General features: G+C 43.5%; 1 protein-coding gene across 2 annotated transcripts in view; it reads left to right on the forward strand.

Annotated features, from left to right (window-relative positions):
• The first annotated feature begins 565 nt into the window (after nt 1–565).
• The window catches only part of FNDC3B (fibronectin type III domain containing 3B), a 374,192-nt gene continuing 362,609 nt past the window's right edge, over nt 566–12,148 (forward strand). The window contains exon 1 of one of the 2 annotated variants that reach the window (XM_017529886.2): nt 566–714. The gene's annotated coding sequence lies outside the window, so the exon portion shown is untranslated. Of the gene's footprint in view, nt 715–1,430; nt 1,531–12,148 lie in introns of those variants that run through there. The other variant, XM_017529887.2, reaches the window with a different exon arrangement.

Consider the following 12,148-nt stretch of genomic DNA (forward strand, 5'->3'; position numbering starts at 1 on the left):
CTCTACCAAAAAAAAAAAAAAAAAAAAGGTGTGGTGGCTCATGCTTGCCCCGTGCCGGCAGTCCCCAAAACAAGCAACAAACAACAAGAACAAAAAGGAGGAAATAGATATTTTAACTTCAGTACAATAACATTTGCTTATACTGTTAACTGTACGAACAAAATGCTGTGGGAAATAGAGAGGGGAGTAATATAGCTCACCAGGTTGCTGTGGGGATTAACAACAACAAAAAGGGAAATATACGTGTAAATGAAAAAAAGTCAGTCTTAGGCTTATTACTGAGTAAACACTGCTCTTATATTATTCTGGCGATCTGCAGAACGCGCAGCCCTGGCCGTTCAGGCGTTGTTAGATTCCTGAGCCTCAGGTTTCTTCAGTCTGGCTGAACCAAAAGAAGTTTCTGCTTCGCTGGGCAGGGCCGGGGGACAGGCGAGGCCCCACAGCTTCTGCGAGTCTGCGATTGCGGCTGCAGGTGTCCTCGGTGGTTTACGGTAGTGGGCGGGCCCCAGAGCCCCATGTGGTCACGACATCATTGACATGGCGGAATCCCCCACCGAACCCTCCTGGTAGTTATTTGAGCGGCGGCGGCTGGAGGAGGAGGAGCGCGGCGGGAGCGGCGGAGGGGGCGGCAGGGACGCTCGGGGCTGCCGGCTGGGAAGGCGTGGGCGGCCCGGTGTGCGGCGCGCCCGGACCCCGCGTTTCAGCCCCGGGAAGGTGAGGCGTGCGGGAGCCGGGCAGGAGGGGAGCGGGAGCCGCGCTCCACCGCCGGGTCGCGGGGCGCCGGGAAGCCCCGGCCTGACGCGGAGTCCGCCGAAGTGCGTGCGCGTCCCGCGAGCGCCCTGGGCTTCCCGGCACAACTTGGCGCCGGAGTGCGGGGGCGCCCCGGGAACACGGGATCCGGGAGGGGCGGCCCGCGCCTGTGCCCCCTCCTCAGGGTTTGGAGGAGTGAAAGAAACGGGGAGATTCCTCCTAAAAAAAAAAAAAAAACAAAAACCTGGGCCGTGGCTCGCGGCCTCCCCCACCCCCAGCCTTCCCAGCAGATTTGTCCGAGGAATCCGCTCCCCCTCCCGGAATCTCCGCGGCAGGAACGCTGCCCGTGGGGGAGGGCGGGCGGCCAGGCCGAGGAATCTTCGACGTGTCACTTTCCGAGGCTGCAGATTTCCATATGGTGGAGGGGAGAGGGCGGGTGTGCGAAGTGCGGCTGGAAGTTGGGGCCGCCTCTCCACGCCGGCGGGGGCGGCCGGGGGCCTCGAACTCGGGGATGCTCGCGGGGAGGGCCCCAAGCCCGCGCCGGCCCGTCCCCCCGCCCCCGCTGGGCCTCTCCGGGACACTCCCCGCCCCGCCGCTGGCCACCTCCGAGCGCGCCACGTCCTCCCTCCCCGTCCTGCCCCCCGGGCTCCCCCCGGGCTGGGGGCGGTAACCGGCGGCCGCGGCCGGACTTGGCGAGCCTGGCGGCTGGAAGCTCGGGCGGGGGAGCGGGGCGCGGCGGGAAGGAGCGGGCGACCCGGTGTGTGGGCCAGCGGAGCTCCGGTCAGTCGGTCACCCCGAGGGGCGCCTCGGCCGGGGAGGGGCGCCTCGGCCGGGGAGGGGCGCCTCGGCCGGGGAGGGGCGGGCGGGCGGAATCTGCGCCCCGAGGCGGCCGGGAGGGGCCGCGCGGACCGTCTGGTGCCCGCGGCGAGGCCGGGGCCGGCCGGCGTGGGAAGGGCCTGTCACTCCCGGCGGAGAGTGCGGCCTCGGGCTGTGCCTGCGAACTTCCCCGGAGGTCGGGGTGCGGGCGTCCCGTGGGAGCCAGAGCGCCCGGGCCCGCCGTCTCGGGAGACGGGGCTGGCCCGCCTAGCGGCGTCGTTGGCGGGGAGGCTTCCAGGAGTGCGCGGTCGGAGCTGGAGCTTTTGGAATCTCAGCTCCCCCCCTGCCTTCCCAGACGGAGGGAAGCAATGGCATTTTATCCAGACAGACTTCCTTAAAAGTTGCAACTTTTTATTTTCTTTTCTCCTCGACCCAGCATTTTCTTTAAACAAAATTCAGAATTTGGCCGCAGTGGGCCAACGCTGGGGCCAAAAAGCCACAGGTTTCTCTCTCCATCCCTGCTGGTTTTTAGTCCCCCTCCCCCTCTTCCCTCCCAGGCTTAATCATATTTTGGAACGGGTGAGGTCTTTTGTTGGGTGGGCACCCCCTGATTGCTTGTCTGTTTATTTTTTAATGTGCAACTAATTTGATTTGAATTTCCTCCAGTTTCCAGGCCTTGCTAAAAAAAAGCTAAGGAAGAGGGAATATGCTTCTTAAAATCGTTTTCTTTCTTTATTCTTTTTCTCTTCTTCTTCTCCTTCTCTTTCTCTCCTTCCCCTTCCTTCCTTCCTCCCCCTTTTTTTTTTTTTTTTTTAATAAATGTGGCAAGAGGTGGGGCATTGGGAATGGGGAGGCCCGGTGGTTGTGGGCAAAGAGTCAAAAGGGGCAGACAGACCCGGAAGAAAAGGAATCTGCTCTGGAATAACACTTTTTTTTTTTTTTTTGAGGCTTCAGGCCCTGGGCAAAATTGCTTAACTCTGTAATGATTTCTGCTGCCGGAGTTGCTCCTCCAACCCTAAGTTAAAGCTGTGACCCTGGGTGCCTGGTCACCGCCCCACAGCGGATAGCAGCCGGGAGGGCTGCTTTGGTGTCTTTTGTGGGGGCCCTTGGTTCCCCCTCATTGGAGGCTGACTCTGAAATTTACTGGATCAGTAAATTTCCTGGCTCCCTGGGAGCAGCTGTTAACAAGGATAAAGTCTCTGGGCAAGTTTCTGGCCCTGCAAAGGGACCTCACCCATGAAGGTACAATTCTCACTTTGTTTAGTCACCAGAGGGGCACCCACAGGGTGGCTGAGAATGAGGCATAGATTAAAAAAAAAAAAATCGGTCATTACAAAATAGTTTTTAAACTCACACGTGCTTTTAAAGTGTTGTGGTTTAAATGACTTAAAGATAAAAAAGAATTCATCTGTAAAGATAGTGTTCATTTAAAAGATGTTAAAACTGCAGGATCTCATCATAAAATAGGAGGTTGTAGCTTCTAATTACAGTATATACAATTACAGAAAGATATTCCGGTAATCTTTTAAGACAGACTTTATAAATAGCTCACATCAGACGATGGTTATGTTGGAGAGCCAGTCTTCTGGGGTTTCTTGAAGAATGCGTGGGATCTGTAAGGAAGCTCTAGGCTCTTGGAGTCTAGGTGGTAGTTTACTCAGTAGGAGTTTGTGCTCCTTTTGCTCAATTCTTTATTTAACCCAGTAGCATTTGATTGATAGGTTCATTAGAAGCTAACTGGAAGAACTTCCCACACTTTTTGGTTTTAGAAAAGGAGGCCTAGGAAGGAAAGTGACTTATTGAGGGTCACCATTAAAGACCGAAGTTTAATACAGGATTGTGTTAATAGCTACCTCTCTGGGATATCTGATGTGTACTGAGCACTATTTCCTGTGCTTTTATACATTATCTCATTAAAATTCTAATAGTCTTTCGATTTAGGTGGTATTATGCACGCTTTATAAACAAGGGCATTGAGATTCCCAGAATTAAGTAACTTGCATAAGATCGCGTAGCTACCAACAGTGCCATCCAATAGAATTTTCTTCAGTGTTGGTAATGGTTCTGTCTGTGCTGTCCAATACAGCAGCCACAAGGCACATGTAAGTGAGTCTTTGAAATGTAATTAGTGGACTGAGGAACAGCAGTTTAAGTTGTTGTTGGTTTTTTGTTTTTGTTTTTTTTTTTGAGATGGTGTCTCCCTCTGTCACCCAGGCTGGAGTGCAGTGCCCGGATCTCAGTTTACTGCAACCTCTTCCTATCGGGTTCAGGCAATTCTCCTGCCTCAGCCTCCAGAGTAGCTGTGATTACAGGTGTCCGCCACCACGCCTGGCTAATTTTTTGTATTTTTTAGTAGAGACGGGGTTTCACCATGTTGCCCAGGCTGGTCAGGAACTCCTGACCTCAGGTAATCCACCTGCCTCAGCCTCCCAGAGTGCTGGGATTACAGGTGTGAATCAACACACCTGGCCAAAGTTTTATTTACTTGTAATTATTTTAAATTTAAATTGCCACTTGTGGCTGGTGGTTACCATATTGGAGAGCAAAGTATAGAACTTTTTGATTCCCAAATCTTTTCACATGTAGCTGGGTCATCTTGCCCTTTATTTTGAGCCTCAGCAGGCTGGAGTGCAGTGGCAGGATCAGGGCTCACTGTCGCCTCCACCTCCCAGACTAAAATGATCCTTTCTCCTTAGCCTCTCCAGGAGCTGGGACTACAGGTGTGCACGCCACCATGTCAGGCTGTTTATTATTATTTTTTGTAGAGACAGGTCTCACCATGTTGTCTTGGCTGCATACTGCTCTTTAGATCTCTTGGTTCATTTTTCTTTCTTCTATGATAACAGAAATTACATTCAGTCCTTAAATGGAATTTAAAGACTGAGTTAGCTATAGCTCAACTTCTTTCATATGGAGAGTGGATAAAATATGCACATTATTTGTTAACTATTTGGTTTTAAAAAGCAGTGCTTACATGTCATTGTTAAAACTGGTAAAAAAAAAAAAAACTTTGATATATGTTTTTGGTTTAATATAGGAGTTGTTGAAAAAGTAGTCAGAGATTGTTGGTTATTTTAGTGTAATAAAGGTGTATAAATAGGAAGCAATGTGAAAAGTCACGAATAGAAAGTTGAAAAACCGATCCTCTCACACCCATGTTCATCTGTTTATTTGACAGTTCTTTTCAAATGACTTCATAAGTATCAGTAAATCCCATTATTCACTTTTCCTCATGTAGCTGCAGAATTAATCTGAAGAATTAAAATCATTCTCTTACTATCAGAGTATAAAAATCAAATATTAAACACATTGGATTCATCTGTGAATGGGGAAGAATATGTATAAGATTAAAACAGAAAGAGCATCTTGATGGCAGATGATCAAATAGTATTCTGATTAGTGGATTTAATTTAAATTCATTGTATTTTAGAGTTTCATTTGCTAAAAGGAATTTCAACAACTTTCTGATTTTGTATGGAATAGTGAAAATTCCAACTCATGTTAAAGTAAGCATTCTTTTATTTGGATTGGATTCTAGCTATACATATCCGATAACCCAGTACCTTTTGTGTGTGTGTGTGTGTGTGTGTGTGCGCGCGCGCGCGCGCACACTACCCTCAGGAAAAGGCAAATTATAATGTAGTCTCTTTTTATTAGGATTTTTAAGAGGCAGCTGCCAGGTTCAGTATAAATATATCTGAATCTACTGTACCTTCCATAGTTATAGGACTGTCCAAGGATAATTGCAGTTCATAGTCTTAACTCGGGACATATCCTGAAGGACCTATGTCTGTAAATTATCTTTAAATTGTTCTATGTTATTTTAGTGTTATGTGAATTACATTGCTTCCAGCTCTTTGAAAATTGTCAATTCAGCTGCAGGTAAGGCATCAGTTACTGAGACCATTCAGATAACTGAAACATCGCGTTCATACCCATTCCTGACCATTGGGACCGCTGTACTATTTTCAGGATAAGAACCATGTTATAAATAGGATTATAGTGTCCTAGTGAGTGTGACAAATATAGGAAACGTGACTTAACCCATGACGTATGGCTTGATTTGTAGGACATTCCCAAATGCTTCATACAAATGAGAAATTTACTATAATCTTGAAGGGTAAAGATGTTTCAATGATGGACGAAGATGAGGGCCACATTTGAGCATCAGTCTGAAATTGGAATATCTCCCTCGTAGGAGTGACTTTACTTTCCAGCTGGGTCCCTGATAAGCTTTTGAACCTCTCTAAGTCTGGGTTTCCTCATTTTAATATAAGGAGGAAAGATCTAACTCATACCTTTTCAAATGGTTGTCACAAAGGATTAATGAGTCATTATATTGAAAAGTGTTTGGCAAAGCCTTATGCAGACTCCATAGTTCATTCAATTCCAAAGTTTAAAACTGAGCTGGTCCTGTGGTATTTCTTTGCACATTTTCAGAGCCCTCCAAATCGTGCTTGGACAGTTTGAAAAATGCTTTGTTTTTCTTTGTGATTAGTAAATAAGGTCCTAGCTTTAGATACTGTTGTTTTATTTTTACCCCACTCCTAATGGAATAGGTGATTTGTGACCTCTCGAAAGTTGTGCTGTACATAAGTTGTCCCATATCTGTGCGTTTGGGAAGTTGGTCTTAGCTGAGCTAGTGTTGCTGAAGTGGACAGGCCAGGCTTGATTCAGGGCTGTTTTTGAGGTGAAGGGGGAAAAAGTGCAGTCTCTTAGAGGAACTTTCAGCACTGAATGATACAGGCATAAGGCTTTAGTCTTTGTGCATTACCTTAGCTTATTCCCTGAGATTTCAGCAATTACAGCTGAGAATGGAAAAGAATCATATTTTCAGCGTGGGGGAATCTTTGCAACCTTACCTGCCTTTCCACTTTAGAAATCATACTTGCCTTTTCTTCATGTTAATGAGGTTAATCCATTAAGTGAGATTATTATGTGGTAAGACATTATTTTCAAGTACATTAACTTTCATTCTTAAAGCTGTTGAGAATTCACTTAGGTGGTTGAGGAGAAGCTTTGTTCTTTAGTTTGCTGAGTGTCTTTATGTATATATTTTGCCTTAAAATATATAGTGTGGTTATGGCATTATGTGTTTTTTTTTTTTGAGACGGAGTTTCGCTCTTGTTACCCAGGCTGTAGTGCAATGGCGCGATCTTGGCTCACCGCACCCTCCGCCTCCTGGGTTCAGGCAATTCTCCTGCCTCAGCCTCCTGAGTAGCTGGGATTACAGGCACGCGCCACCATGTCCAGCTAATGTTTTGTATTTTTAGTAGAGACGGGGTTTCACCATGTTGGCCAGGACGGTCTCGATCTCTTGACCTCGTGATCCACCCGCCTCGGTCTCCCAAAGTGTTGGGATTACAGGCGTGAACCACCACGCCCGGCCAACATTATGTGTTTTAAAGAGGCAGAGCATGCTTGAATTATTGTGGCCAGATAGGGGCAGCTGGACAAGCTCAGGCCCAACTGGGAGAATGACTTGATGATGCTTGAGCACTTTGCAAGGTACATCCGGTGAGAGGCCAGTCCCTAGGAACAAGCTCACCTGGAGGGGAGTATTTGTGATGCAGGTTTAATGTCAAGGACCAGTCTTTGGAAACAGAAGGTATGTGGGGTGGCAATTGAAGATCAGGGGACATAAATGTTTTTATTTAATTTTTCTTTTTTTTTTAGACAGAGTCTCGCTTTGTCTCTGGAGTGCAGTGATGAGATCTCGGCTCACAGCGACCTCTGCGTCCCTGGTTCAAATGATTCTTCTGCCTCAGCCTCCCAAGTAGCTGGGACTGCAGGTGTGCACCACCGTGCCCAGCCAATTTTTTTATTTTTAGTAGAGACAGGGTTTTACCATCTTGGCCAGGATGGTCTCGATTTCTTGACCTCGTGATTCGTCTGCCTCGACCTCCCAAAGTGCTGGGATTACAGGCGTGAGCCACTGCCCCGGCCCAGAAATGTTTTTAAAACCACCAAGTATAAATCACGTAAGATTGATAGACTGTCATAATCAGCCATCTACATACAGATGAGGATGTTTGTCAGTTTGAAAATGGATCACTTCTTGAATTTTTCATTTCTCCCAGTTAAGATATGCAAGTTCAGCATTCTCGCAAGTGTTGGATCCGAATTTCTGATGCCCTTGGCGATGGTTGATGTCAGCTTATACATCAGCTTCTAAGTTTTTATTCTTTTTCTTTTTCACCATTTCACTGTTGCTGGAGTTCAGTGGCTCTGTCATAGCTCACTATGGCTTCGAACTCCTGGGCTCAAGTGATCCACCTCAGCCTCCCAAGTAGGACTATGGCTAGGACTGTACGTTCACGCCTCCATGCCTGGCTAATACCTTTTACCTGTACGGAGACAAGGTCTCATGTGGTGGCTTAGGCTGGTCTGTAACTTCTGGCTTGAAGCAGTCTCCCTGCTTCAGCTTCCCAAAGTGTTGGGATTATAGGTATGAGCCACCTTGCATGGTCCTGTTTTATTTTTGTAATATCATTAAAACACATTGTCAGTTTCAAATAACCATTTTGGGGGATGGTGGGGGATTTTTCTGAGATGGTGTTGAGTCACAGTGTTATTTGAAGTTCTAGGAAGTATCAAAGTGTGTCTTCTGTTAAATGATTATATTTGATTTTTAAATGTAATTTTATTTCAGTTACTTGTTTATTGACTCAGAATGCATTCATTGAGATCTAGACCAGGTTCTTTGGTAATGGAATGTTCTACTGTGTTCTGATGTTTTTAGAGTCTCATATAGAGTATCTACCACCAAACTCCTAGGGCTGGATGGTGGTAAGTTCGTTTCTTTGCTACCTTCTGAAATGGGAGCAATATTAAAATTGGAGGACCTTCAGGCTGTGTTAGACTTCAAGGCTTCTAAATTATATTAAAATTTAAGGATCCATCTTTGTTTTGACCCTGGAAAGAGTAGTAAAGATTTCATAAAGGCCAACTAGTCAGAAAAATTTACTTAAATTGACATGATCCGAATGCACAATTATTGAAATAATTGTCTAGAAAGTGATATTTATACATGAACAAAGGTAGTATGTTTTAGAAATAGTTGAAGATTCTAAAATTCTAGGAACTAGAATGATTTAATTTATTTTTAAGGGATTTAAGATTCCCCATGGCCTATGAAAGAGGGGTCTCTATTAAAAATAACTCCATTGTTCTACATGTAACTAATTAGGGATTTGCAATTATCCAGGCAAGGCTAGGATAAAGTTCGGCTGCCTATTCTTTATGAAAAGGTTTTACTATAAATATCAGAAGTTTAAATAGATCTTAAGAGGAATATTTACCTAATTAAAAGAACAAACCACTGTTAAGCACCTTTGGAAAATCAGTTTATTTAAAAGCAGTGTGAAAATGCAGAATGTGTTCATTAATGCTGGTCTGCTGCTGGGCTTTTCATAGAGATTCAGGAGCCCATGGAAAGTTGGTTCTCTTTGATTGCCATGAAATAAATGTTGATTGACTCAATGCCATTATGTGAACGAGAAACAGCTGACCAGCAATGGGTAGCACTATGTTATTTTCTTGCAAAATATATCACAACAATAAGCACAATATCTCCCCCACTGCACCCCACTCTACCAATAGACTCCAGCTGTGCCTGTTTATTGGTTTTGGAGTTTTTCTATTGAGATTTGTTTTGCTGCTTGTTGATTTCTTTGGTCACCTGTAAGCATTTGAGGGCAGATTGGTGAGAGCAGGTGTTAAAGGTTTAAGGTGCATCATTATTGCTTTCAGCTTCATTTCTCCTGCCTTTGCATTTGGGCAGAATTGTGGGAGTCATGAGTTCAGTATTTCAGTAAGCTATACCCGTCTTCCTCCTCTGATTTTACTAAAGCAAGATTCTCCTGGGCAGCTTAGTTCCAGGTACTGTATGAACTTGCCGGTAAAGAGAGTAAGTTTCTTTTAGAAGACTTCAGGACAATATTTTACGTTTTATACTTGGTTACTCAGATACGAGGTTTTCTAGTATGTGACTGCTTAGGGGTCAGATTTGACCAGTTTTTGTAGTACACATTTTACATATGGGATACTTAATGTATTTCTAGGATATTCTGCTTCACTTTCTCTTAATATTTTAAAGGTTTTAAAAACCCATTCTATACCTTCTATATCTTTTATTTAAATCGTTCAATGGGAAAGAAAATAATAAAAGTCTTTAGATGCCGTTTCTGATTTTTCATCATGGTTTTTTTAGTCTCAGGAAAAATAATCCTGATTAAGAATAATAGAGGTAAACATTATTCTGAATTAGTGAATTAGATAATACTTAAATATATTGAGCTGCAATCCTCAGTGACTGCTGTTGGGAATGTTAAATGATACAGCTACTGTGGAAAACAGTTTTGTAGTTCATAAATATTTACACATAGAATTACTGTATGATTCAGCAGTTCCAATCCTATACGCAAAAGAAAGCAGGGACTCAGGTACTTATAAGCCAGTGTTAATAGCATCATTATTCACGATACCTAAAAGGTGGAGATAACCCATGCCCATCAATAGATGAATGGATAAATAAAACGTGATGTTCTATATTGGAATATTATGCTACAATGGAATATTATTCAGCCATAAAAAGAATGCAATTCTAATACCTGCCATAACCTGAATGAATCTTGAAAATACTATGCTAAGTGAAATAAGATACAAAAAGATAAGTATTGTATGTATTCACTTTCATGAGGTGACTAGGATGGGTAAATTCATGGAGACGAAAAGTAGAATAGAGGTTACCAGGGCTTGGGGAAGGGAAAAGGGAGAGATAGTTTCACGGGTATAGAATTTCGGTTTGGGATGATAAAAAGGTTCTGGAAATGAACAGTGGTGATGGTTGTACAACGTTTTGAATGTATGTAATGCCACTAAGTTGAATGCAGAAAACAGTAAGTTTTTTGTTATATATACTTTGTGACAAAAAATGCAACAGTAAATATCGAAGATGTATCCTACACAGTCTCCATATGCCTCTCTACTCCTTGCTCTACTTCAGGCCGGTATATAGATACACTTATTATTGTTATTTTTTTTCATCTATCTGTTGCAGTGTCAAGTGAGATTTCCCTAAGCCATTTTTTGGAGATCAGAGTTTCCTTATTTTATTAACTGACTTGAATTTAGAGGAAAATGGTTAAAAGTAGATCTCTGGAGTGGAAAAAGGGCATTTTAATATTGAGATGATTCAGGGAGTTTATTAATATTTGCAAACCATATAAGCACATTAAGATAATCTATCCCGAAAGCACAGAGAGTCATCTAGAAATCTGGGAGTAGGTGTGCAATTGAACCTGTCGCATTTTCTAACCTTTAAAGATTTTGTTCATTCTTAACATCGTTAGTACTTGTGGAAAAACTTTGATTTCTGTTTAAGAGAAATGGTCTAAGTCATCTCTGTACTCATGTTGGAAATGCATTAAGTGTTAGAATTCTTTAGTTCCTTGGACTGGAAAACCAAGTTACAAAAGGGATAGAGGGAAAGAAAGCACATATATTCTGTTGTATTCATCTGAACTTGTCTCTGGCATGTAATGATTGCAAAGTAGGTTCTGTTCCCTTTGTTTTTTCTTGTGAGATATTTGATGTTGAGTATAGTTGGATCATTCACCAAAAGATGGACACGATTTTCATTTAAGTGATGGGATGCCAAGGCCTAAACATGAGATGGAAAGTATGTATACTCAAAATGTCAAATAAAAGTTCTAATGGAAAGATTTACATTTAAACACAAATAAGATCTTAAGGAAAATTACATACTATTTGCTACCAAAAAATGTTTACCATTCATTCCAGAACTCCTGAAAAATGGTCAAATTGCAAGGGTGTGATAGTGATGTATACATGTACTCTCTGTGAGTGTATATGTTCTCTCTCTCTCTCTTTTTTTTTTTTTTTTTTTGAGATGGTGTCTTACTCTGTCACCCAGGCTGGAGTACACGGTGGCATGATCTCGGCTCACTGCAACCTCCGTCTCCTGGGTTCATGGGATTCTCCTCCCCCAGCCTCTGGAGCAGTTGGGATTACGGGCATGGACCACCATGACTGGCTAATTTTTATATTTTTAGTAGAGATGGGGTTTCACCATGTTGGCCAGGCTTGTCTCGAAGTCCTGACCTCAGGTGATCCATCCACCTCGGCCTCCCAAAGTGCTGGGATTACAGGTGTGAGCCACCATGTCCAACCTCTGAGAGTATATTTTCTTGTGTGCGTTTGTGTGTGTGTCTGTGTATATAATATGTGGATGTATAGTATATACACTTTTTATGTGCATATATATATTGCTGTGTATATAAATGGATTGATACAACTCCACTCAATGAGCTCTTCATACCATAGCTGTCATTTTTGTGACCTAATTTCTCTGGCAGGAGGTTCATTAACTGATATCAAATGGTATTGAAAGTCATGGTCTCCTCTTGTCCAGGAGTGATATGAAGAATTATTACATTGTGTTTAGAGTGCTTTTATTGTGGCCTAGTCAAAATTATCTCCCTTTTTCTTTGCATATCCTCATTATGTTTCAGAGCCATCATTTTGGATAACTTCTCATTTTTTTTTTTTTTTTTTTTTT

Source organism: Cebus imitator, unplaced genomic scaffold (genome assembly GCF_001604975.1).
Source record: "Cebus imitator isolate Cc_AM_T3 unplaced genomic scaffold, Cebus_imitator-1.0 Scaffold61, whole genome shotgun sequence".
Taxonomy (NCBI): Eukaryota; Metazoa; Chordata; class Mammalia; order Primates; family Cebidae; genus Cebus; species Cebus imitator.